Raw genomic sequence first — 10,122 nt, forward strand, 5'->3', positions numbered from 1 at the left:
GAGGGCAAAATTGTAAGTTTTAATTATATAACTGTATAAACTTTAACACCATAATATAAGCCCAGAAGATGGAATGCAGTGTATAAATTTAACACAACTTTAAATCTACAATTTTTATTTAATAATATTATAGTATATTCCCTAAATAAAGTTACTGAATATGTACCCATGAGTGTACCACCACAGTGACAGTTTTTTCTGAGTGTATTTAAGTTTGTAGGATGTGTTTCCTGTATGTATCATCCGTTGTGAAAATAAACGGACCCTGCTGAAATTGCAGACTTTTATCTTTTTAATGATTTTTTATAAATCATAATAGTATATATTATTTTGTCCCCACTTTTTCAATACGCTAATATCTTGAGTTTAATTCATTTTGTGCCTGAGCTCGTAAATCATTTTTCTCATAAATCAAATAAAATCTCCCCATTAAAATGAATTGAAAGGTTATTAATCTGTTCCAGCCCCCCAAAAACCACAACACTTCTTTGTTTGTTATGTGTTTTTAAATAAGAACATTTTCATTTATAAACAACAAATAATGTATAAAAAATAATAACGCATAATAAAAGAGAATGTAAAGAAATAATCTGTTTCTGTTAAGTGTATTTACTTTGAAAATTAGATCTCAGCTCATATTTACAGCAAAAAATTGATCCTAAACGCCTACTCATTTAATTTATTTCCTATTCCTGCAGACTAGAGAGTAGCCGTCTAATGCCATGGCACCATCTGTAATGATATGTATTTTGCTATGGCTCCAATGCAATTATCACACAGCAATGTAATGTATTTGCCTGGTGATATGCAATCTGAACTTTTCCATCTTGTTTAGGTGACCACATGTTGGTGAAAAATAGACTTCATAGGGTGGGTCTGCATGTGCAGATCTTAGTCTATGTTTTATTCTGGCCACTCTGACCTCACTTTTAATTTCTTGCCTTATGCCTAAGCTGCTGACACTTTTCTTAGTGGAATGGGAAACCCCAATACTTTGGCTAAATGCCCTAAATCCTAAGGGATATTGTAGCTCTCCCAAGATTTGAGACAGTGCTCTTTTTTTTTTTAATAGCACTAGCTGTCTTTGTGTCTCATATCATCGCTTTCCAATTAAAAACGTGTATCTTATTTTTTGCCTATTTTCAGTTGACTATAATTTGAATACACCAGCTCTCCTTCACATTGTGTGAAAAATTTCATGATGAATTAAACTTTAGAAATGCTCCAAAATTACTTGGAATAAAAATATTTTAACTATCACTTCTTGAAAATTAAGAATGTTTATTCCATTCCATCCATTCATCCATTATCTGTACCGCTTATCCAATTTAGGGTCGCGGGGGGTCCAGAGCCTACCTGGAATCATTGGGCGCAAGGCGGGAATACACCCTGGAGGGGACGCCAGTCCTTCACAGGGCAACACAGACACACACACATTCACTCACACACTCATACCTACGGACACTTTCGAGTCGCCAATCCACCTGCAACGTGTGTTTTTGGACTGTGGGAGGAAACCGGAGCACCCGGAGGAAACCCACGCTGACACGGGGAGAACACACCAACTCCTCACAGACAGTCACCCGGAGGAAACTCACGCAGACACAGGGAGAACACACCACACTCCTCACAGACAGTCACCCGGAGGAAACCCACGCAGACACAGGGAGAACACACCACACTCCTCACAGACAGTCACCCGGAGGAAACCCACGCGCACACAGGGAGAACACACCACACTCCTCACAGACAGAGTTTTCATGCGAGAACATAAATGGTTCCTGTCAAAAGTCATAATATCTGCACCGGTGTACCTGTGTGTGTGTGTGTGTGTGTGTGCGTGATTAGGGTGAAATATGTCTCACAGTTGCAAACAAAGAAATACTCTGACATTTCTGACACCCTTTTACCTCCAGTTTTTACCTCCAGGGGCCGTTCCTTTCCTGGTTCAGAGAGACAAAAGATGCACTCGAGTTTCGTTCCCGGTCCTAACCCTTCAACTGAGCCTATGCAGTGTGATGTTTTGAGACTGTCTCAAGAGGAACGTCAACGACGTCTGCACAATGGATTGTGTTTATATTGCGGAAGTTCTGACCACTTCAGATGGGATTGTTTAAAACGTCCATGGAGTAAACATACACCTCATCAAGGGATGGCTTCACACATCAATACGGTGAGTGTACCCACAACGAGAGTAATTTCAAGATCTTTTTTAATACCAGTCACTGTGTACTGCCAAGGAAGCTCTCTTGTTGTTCCAGCCCTGATTGACTCCGGAGCCGAAGGAAACTTCCTTCATCAGTCCATCGTCACCAAGTTAAACATCCAGACGGAACCTTTGTGCAGACGAGTCCTGGTCCGTGCCCTAGACGGCCTTCCAATTGGAGGAGATCCCATCTCTCAAGAGACTATTCCAGTTCGGCTTCAAACCAGTTGTTTACATCATGAGTGGATCTCTTTTCTGGTGCTCCCTAAATCAGACTTTCAAATTATTTTAGGATTACCCTGGTTAGAGACTCACAACCCAGTTATTTCATGGAATTCGCGCGAAATCAGGTCCTGGTCCACTTATTGTCAATCCAATTGTTTAGCCCTAGATCAACTTTCTGTCCACTCTACATCTGTGGAAAGTCCTAATTTACCTGTACATGTACAAGTGTTTAGTAAGGTCAAAGCCACGAAATTACCTCCACATAGAACTTATGACTGTGCCATTGAACTTATAGAGGGAGCTTCTTTGCCCAAATCGCGTATCTACCCACTTAATTTAGAGGAAGAGTGAGTTATGGAAGAATATGTTAAAGAAGCTTTAGATCAAGGGTTTATTCGCCCATCTAAGTCTCCGGTAGCTTCTGGATTATTTTTTGTGAAGAAAAAGGATGGTGGGTTGAGACCCTGTATAGACTACCATGCTCTTAATGACATTACAAAAAAATACGCATACCCGCTACCACTTATCCCTGTGGCATTAGAGCAACTAAGAGGTGCTACCATTTTTTCAAAATTAGATCTTCGTAGTGCCTATAATCTTATCCGCATCAAGGAGGGGGATGAATGGAAGACGGCATTTAGCACTACTAAGGGACACTATGAGTACCTGGTGATGAGTTATGGGCTAGCAAATGCCCCGTCTGTTTTCCAGTCCTTTATGAATGACATATTCCGAGATATGTTAGGGCAGTTTGTGATTGCTTATATTGATGATATTTTGATTTATTCCCCTGATTTGAACACACACATAACACATGTCAATAAGGTACTTCAGCGTCTCAGGGAGAACAATCTCTATGTCAAGGGAGAGAAGTGTGCATTTCACCAACAGACGGTTTCATTTCTAGGGTATGTCATAAGTGTGTCTGGTATAATCATGGACGATCATAAAGTTGAAGCTGTTGTTAACTGGCCAGTCCCGAACAATATTAAGGAACTTCAACATTTTTTAAGTTTTTATCAATTTTTATAGAAGGTTCATTAGGAACTTCAGTTCCATTGCGGCACCTCTTACAGCCTTACTTAAAGGAAATTCTCTTACAGCCTTACTTAAAGGAAAATTTATATTGGTCCCCTCAAGCACAACTGGCTTTTGAGCGTCTTAAAAGAGCCTTTTCTACTGCCCCCATTCTCAAACATCCGGATCCTGAGTATCCCTTTGTGGTCGAGGTGGACACTTCTGAAATGGGGGTAGGAGCTATCTTATCTCAGCGAAAAGGGGATTCCTCAAAGTTATACCCAATCGCGTTCTATTCTCATAAACTATCTCCCGCGGAGCGTAACTATGTTATTGGGGATAGAGATTAGCCCTAGAAGAATGGAGACATTGGTTGGAGGGTTCTTTACACCCCTTTCTGGTGATAACTGATCATAAAAATTTGGAATATCTTCGGACTGCGAAGCGAATGAATTCTCGTCAGGCCAGGTGATCATTGTTTTTTTCCCGCTTTCATTTTTCCATCACTTTCCTTCCAGGCAGTAAAAATTTTAAGGCTGACGCTCTGTCCCGCTTATATCAGGGAGACCTTAAGGAGAGGGGGGACAGTGACTTCATCTTACCGTCATCTGTCTCAGTGTCAGTCATTAGATGGGAAATCGATGAACAAATCGAAAATGAAAACAAATCTAAAGAGGTGCCTAGGGAATGTCCAGAAGGTAAAATGTATGTACAGGTAAGTACTGACATACAATTGGAGATCAAATAATGGGAGGTTACAAACAAACTAGCCATTCATTTGAGAGTGGGAGGATTTATCTCTATGCATAAAGAAACTTCCCAGACAGGCAAATCTCTCAGTTCAGTTTTCGTGAACAGCACATGCGGATATTTTGTAATAGACAGATCTTTGTCTTGATCACTTTCATTAGGAAAACTTTTATACTTACGATAGACAACACAGATAATGAAAACATCACAGTTGAGTACTGCTTTCCTGACAATAACGCATCTTGCAGAAAGGATGTCCGAACAGGCCCTGCTTATATATTTCTGTTCATTGTTCTCTCATGTATATCTGTGTGCACTGTGTTTCTGAACCTGCTGGTCATCATCTCCATCTCTCACTTCAAGCAGCTCCATACTCCAACCAACCTGATCATCCTCTCTCTGGCTGTGGCTGATCTTCTTGTAGGATTGATTGTCATGCCTGGGAATATAATGCAACTGATAGATTCGTGTTGGTATCTGGGGAAAGTGGGATGTTTAATTTTCCCACTGGCTGGTTATCTCCCAGTGCTGGTATCTGTCTTTAGTCTGGTTTTAATTGCAATAGATCGGTACATTGCTGTATGTGACCCCCTTCTTTATAGAGTCACTGTTTCTAAAATCTCTATATGTATAATCCTAGGCTGGTCTTTTTGTCTAGTTTATAATATTACAATCCTGTATATTAATGATCATATCCCTCCATACGAGAGCTCTACCAGTTGTTATGGAGAGTGTGTTCTTGTCATCAAACGTTCCTTGGTGCTTACTGACCTATTCGTTTCTCTTCTAACCCCTTGCTCTATTATACTGGTCTTGTATGGTTTGATTTTTAAGGTGGCGAGACATCAAGCCAAAGCTGTCAGAACTGTGAAGAACAAAGTTTCAAACAAACACAGAGCCGAAGTTTCAGACTCACGCCAGACTAAAGCAGCTAAAAAATTAAGCACAATCATTTTTATATACCTTGCTTTATGGATTCCATATTATTTAAGTTCTCTGTCCGTGGAAAGCATGACATCTTCATCAATGGAGTGGACTGTGTTTGGGTGGCTGATACTCTGTAACTCTTCCTTAAATCCAATAATATATGCTATTTTCTATCAGTGGTTCAGAGTGTCAGCAACAATTTTAAGATCAAACTTACAAAGCTGAGAATAATATCACACATGATCCTAAACATTGGTCTAATTCACTACAATAGGCTAATGAGATGATTATAATATGGTGGCCAGTGTATGACCAGAGTTGGCTATAATAAAGACACTGTGGGGAAGAAAAAAAAAAAAGAACAAACTAGGAAAATTAAACAGGAAGTAGAGCTACACTATAAAGTAAACCAGAGCATGAACATGCCTAGTAACACTAGAAATGAACAACCACCAATACCACAAATGTAGAAATGCACATAGGCAAGCATATGAAACCTAAACATCAGATATACTGTAGGAACAGGAACAGATAAAACAAAGGATAATACAGCAAAGAGGGAGCATACAGTGAAGGTAAGAGAAGCCAGTTATGACCAATAATTTGTTTGATATACAGTTATCTATTGTGTCCATTTCAAGGAACATAGTTCATACATCTGTCATTCACTGAATAATATTTACCAGAGTAAAATTTTGTCATTTTGAGGGGTTTTTTTTCTATTTTTTACTGTTTTCATGTAGGCTTCAAAGCATTACTGATATATCATAACTTTATATATTGTAACTTGTTGGATATTTGTATCATCATCTAGATTTGTAGTCAGAAAACTAACAAAATGAATACTGTACAACACAGCACTTTAGACAGGAACTGATTAAATTTTATTAATTCAGTGTCATGTCCTTTTGGTCTTTTGTGAGTGAATTTGAGTTTAGTAAAAATGACTAGATCACATTTTTTTGCAGTGACCCCTGGTCCTGAAAACCTGAACCTCACAATATCACATAATCTTGTGTTTCACATTTTGAAATAGTGTGTGTATATATATATATATATATATATATATATATATATATTATATATATATATATATATAACCCTCACTTATTCACTTATAATAATTAAGTGAATTGCTAATTTATTTCTGAAAATTGCAATTTGAGATGTGTATTGCATAAAATAGTGTAATAAACGTACAGCCGGTTTTCACTCATACCTTTTGAGCAGGCTGTCACCACAGTGACAAAATGACTGTAATTATGACTCAAAAACAACTACTGAGTAAACAATCCTATATTGATAGTTTAACCTATACAATAAAATGATTAATGCTATTGTATAAAAATCAAGTTCATAAACCTGAGGTAATTAAAACATATTTTTAGAGTCTTGTGTACAATATTTTGCAAATTTAACAAATTTCCCCTCCCTCCCTTTACTAAAAACAGGATTAGAATATTTGAGGTTGGGACAAACATAAGAAAAACATTCAATATTTGTCTACTTTTTAAAATGAGAAGTTAACAGTTTGCTTCATAAATATGAACATATATTTGAATATAAGTTGAAACAGCTTATGTGGCTAAGATAATACTGATAATTTAGGTACATACACATGTAGCACTATGTTGTATATTTGTAGTTGCATAAAAAATATATAGTTTTAGTCTTTTATAGTGTCATATTGCTGACTACTATTTATATGAAGGACACAGGGATGGTTTATAGTAAGGACACAGAGCAGTTCCATATCCTCTTGGCTAAGGCATCCTTAGACCTAATTTACTGAGGTACGTGTCCAAATAAATTGTTGCTGTGCCCCACTAAAATCACAGTGCTTAAAAAATGTTTATCTTGGATTGCTGAGCAGAACTAAAGAACACATTCATGCTAATGCAATTAGTAAGTTAAATTGTTGCACAAAATAGTGGACATCCATAAACATGTCAAAGAAAGGCAGTCACATAACAGACAAGGTAACTATAGATCATAGCGATGTGTTTTGTTTATAGCATATTATATCTGTAAAACCTACTGAAATTACATATTAATGTAAAAAAAAAGTGGTCTGATATTCCTTGCCCTCAGAAAATAATGGTATGAGCCTGTAGCACTACATATCATAATTTCTCATGGTCATTTTAAAGGCTTAATCATTCAGTTCAAATAGTTCAGTGTCACTGTAGAAGGTCACCTATGCCTACAGCTTCAGCTCAGCACTTGGCTGTCATTGTAAGTCAGGACGTACTGTTGAATATTAATTAAGTGAATGATGTACTGTAAGTACAAACAAACCTTTTATTTGAAAGTGGGAGGATTCATAGCCACGTATACGGACATGTGTCAGACAGACCCATCTCTCTGTTCAGTATTCCAGAACAGCAGAGTTGTATTTATTCCAAAACTATTCCTTGGGTCTATTTCAGATGGATAATGAAAATGTCACAGTTGAGTACTGCCTTCCTGACAACAACTCATCTTGCAGAAAGGAGGTCCGAACAGGCCCTGCTTATATATTTCTGTTCATTGTTCTCTCATGTATATCTGTGTGCACTGTGTTTCTGAACCTGCTGGTGATCATCTCCATCTCTCACTTCAAGCAGCTCCATACTCCAACCAACCTGCTCATTCTCTCTCTGGCTGTGGCTGATCTTCTCGTGGTGTTGATTGTTATGCCTGTGAACATAATGCAACTGATAGATTCGTGTTGGTATCTTGGGAAGGTGGCATGTTTAATTTTCCCACTGGCTGGTTATCTCCCAGTGCTGGTATCTGTCTTTAGTCTGGTTTTAATTGCAATAGATCGGTACATTGCTGTGTGTGAACCCCTTCTTTATTCCAGTAGAGTCACTGTTTCTAAAATCTCTATATGTATAATCCTAGGCTGGTCTTTTTGTCTAGTTTATAATATTACAATCCTGTATATTAATGATCTTATCCCTCCATACGAGAGCTCTACTAGTTGTTATGGGGAGTGTGTTCTTGTCATCAAACATTCCTTGGTGCTTGCTGACCTTTTCATTTTTCTTCTAACCCCTTGCTCTATTATACTGGTCTTGTATGGTTTGATTTTTAAGGTGGCGAGACATCAAGCGAAAGCTGTCAGAACTGTGAAGAACAAAGTTTCAAACAAACAAAGAGCCGAAGTTTCAGACTCACGCCAGACTAAAGCAGCTAAAAAATTAAGCACAGTCATTTTTATATACCTTGCTTTATGGATTCCATATTATTTAAGTTCTCTGTCCATGGAAAGCATGACATCTTCATCAATGGTGTGGACTGTGTTTGGGTGGCTGATACTCTGTAACTCTTCCTTAAATCCAATAATATATGCTATTGTCTATCAGTGGTTCAGAGTGTCAGCAAGGCATGTTGTGACCTGTAGGGTATTTCAATCTTCATCTTCAAGGTTTAATTTGTTTCCTGAACATTTTTAAGATCAAATTTACAAAGCTGAATAATGTCACACATGATCTTAAACAATGGTCTAATTCACTACAATAGGCTAATGAGATGATTATAATATGGTGGCCAGTGTATGACCAGAGTTGGCTATAATAAAGACACTGTGAAAATTAAATAAATAAATAAAGAACAAGAACAAACTAGGAACATGAAACAGGAAGTAGAGCTACACTATAAGTTAACCAGAGCATGAACATGCCTAGTAACACTAGAACTGAACAACCACCAATACCACAAATGTAGAAATGCACATAGGCAAGCATATGAAACCTAAACATCAGATAGACTGAAGGAACAGGAAAAAATAAAACAAAGGATAATACAGCAGAGGGGGAGCATACAGTGAAGGGAAGAGAAGCCAGTTATGACCAATAATTTGTTTGATATCCAGTTATCTATTGTGTCCATTTCAAGGAATATAGTTCTTATATCTCTCATTCACTGAGTAATATTAATCAGAGTAAAATTGTGTCATTTGGAAGGTCGATTTTTTCTATTTTTTACTGTTTTCATGCAGGCTTCAGAGCATTACTGATATAATATAACTTTATATATTGTAACTTGTTGGATATTTGTATCATCATTTAGATTTCTAGTCGGAAAACTAACAAAATCAGACGTGTCAAGTAATTAAAGTACAAATACTTCGTTACCTTACTTAAGTAGAAATTTTGGTTAACTATAATTTACTGGAGTAATTATTTTTCAGCCGACTTTTTACTTCTACTCCTTACATTTTCATGCACTTATCTGTTCTTTCTACTCCTTACATTTTGAAAGTAGCCTCATTACTCATATTTAAAAAAAAAAAAAAGTGAATTTGATTGTGGTTGCATGAGAAATATAAACATATACCATTCTGACACCCTATTGGTTTGTAAGTGATCCATCGCACCTGCACAAGTCACGTCACACTCCAGCAAGGACATAGCAGACGTATGTAGCCTAGTATGGAGATGTCAGTGGCAGAGACTCAAGAGAACTCGAGCGAAATGGTCCAACTAAACACCAGCGAGGAGGTTGGTAGCCAGGAAGACCAGCCAACCCTTGTACATCCCTGGCCGTACCTGGAAGAAATTTTTCGAAATGATTGGATGCAAAACAAACTTCTTTCGAATGCGTTGCAAGCTCTGCACACACAAATACCACGAGCTAATGGCTTTCAAAAACTCCCCGTCTAATTTGAAAAAGCATATTGAGGTAAGCTGAAAGTTTCTTATTATCACTCGATTATTGACAAAATATTGTAGTAGCCTAGTGACATACTAATGGTAAATTTGCAAAGTTTGCTATGGCGAGGTACATGGTTTGCTTGCAGGCAGTAGGCTATGATTGAACGTTGCAAGTTCGTTTGGTGGGCTCTGTGTGAGATTTGAAATTCAACTTTAGTCAAATGTTATCTAAGCTTATATCATTGCTATATGAAATATTTGTAAGTTAATTGTGCAAAGCTATAGTCTACAGTTGGTTGATAAACATGTACTAAGGATAAGCATGATCCTGCCCAACTACCAACTATCACCCAAATG

The sequence above is a fragment of the Hoplias malabaricus genome, chromosome 18 (genome assembly GCF_029633855.1).
Source record: "Hoplias malabaricus isolate fHopMal1 chromosome 18, fHopMal1.hap1, whole genome shotgun sequence".
In the NCBI taxonomy this organism is placed as follows: domain Eukaryota; kingdom Metazoa; phylum Chordata; class Actinopteri; order Characiformes; family Erythrinidae; genus Hoplias; species Hoplias malabaricus.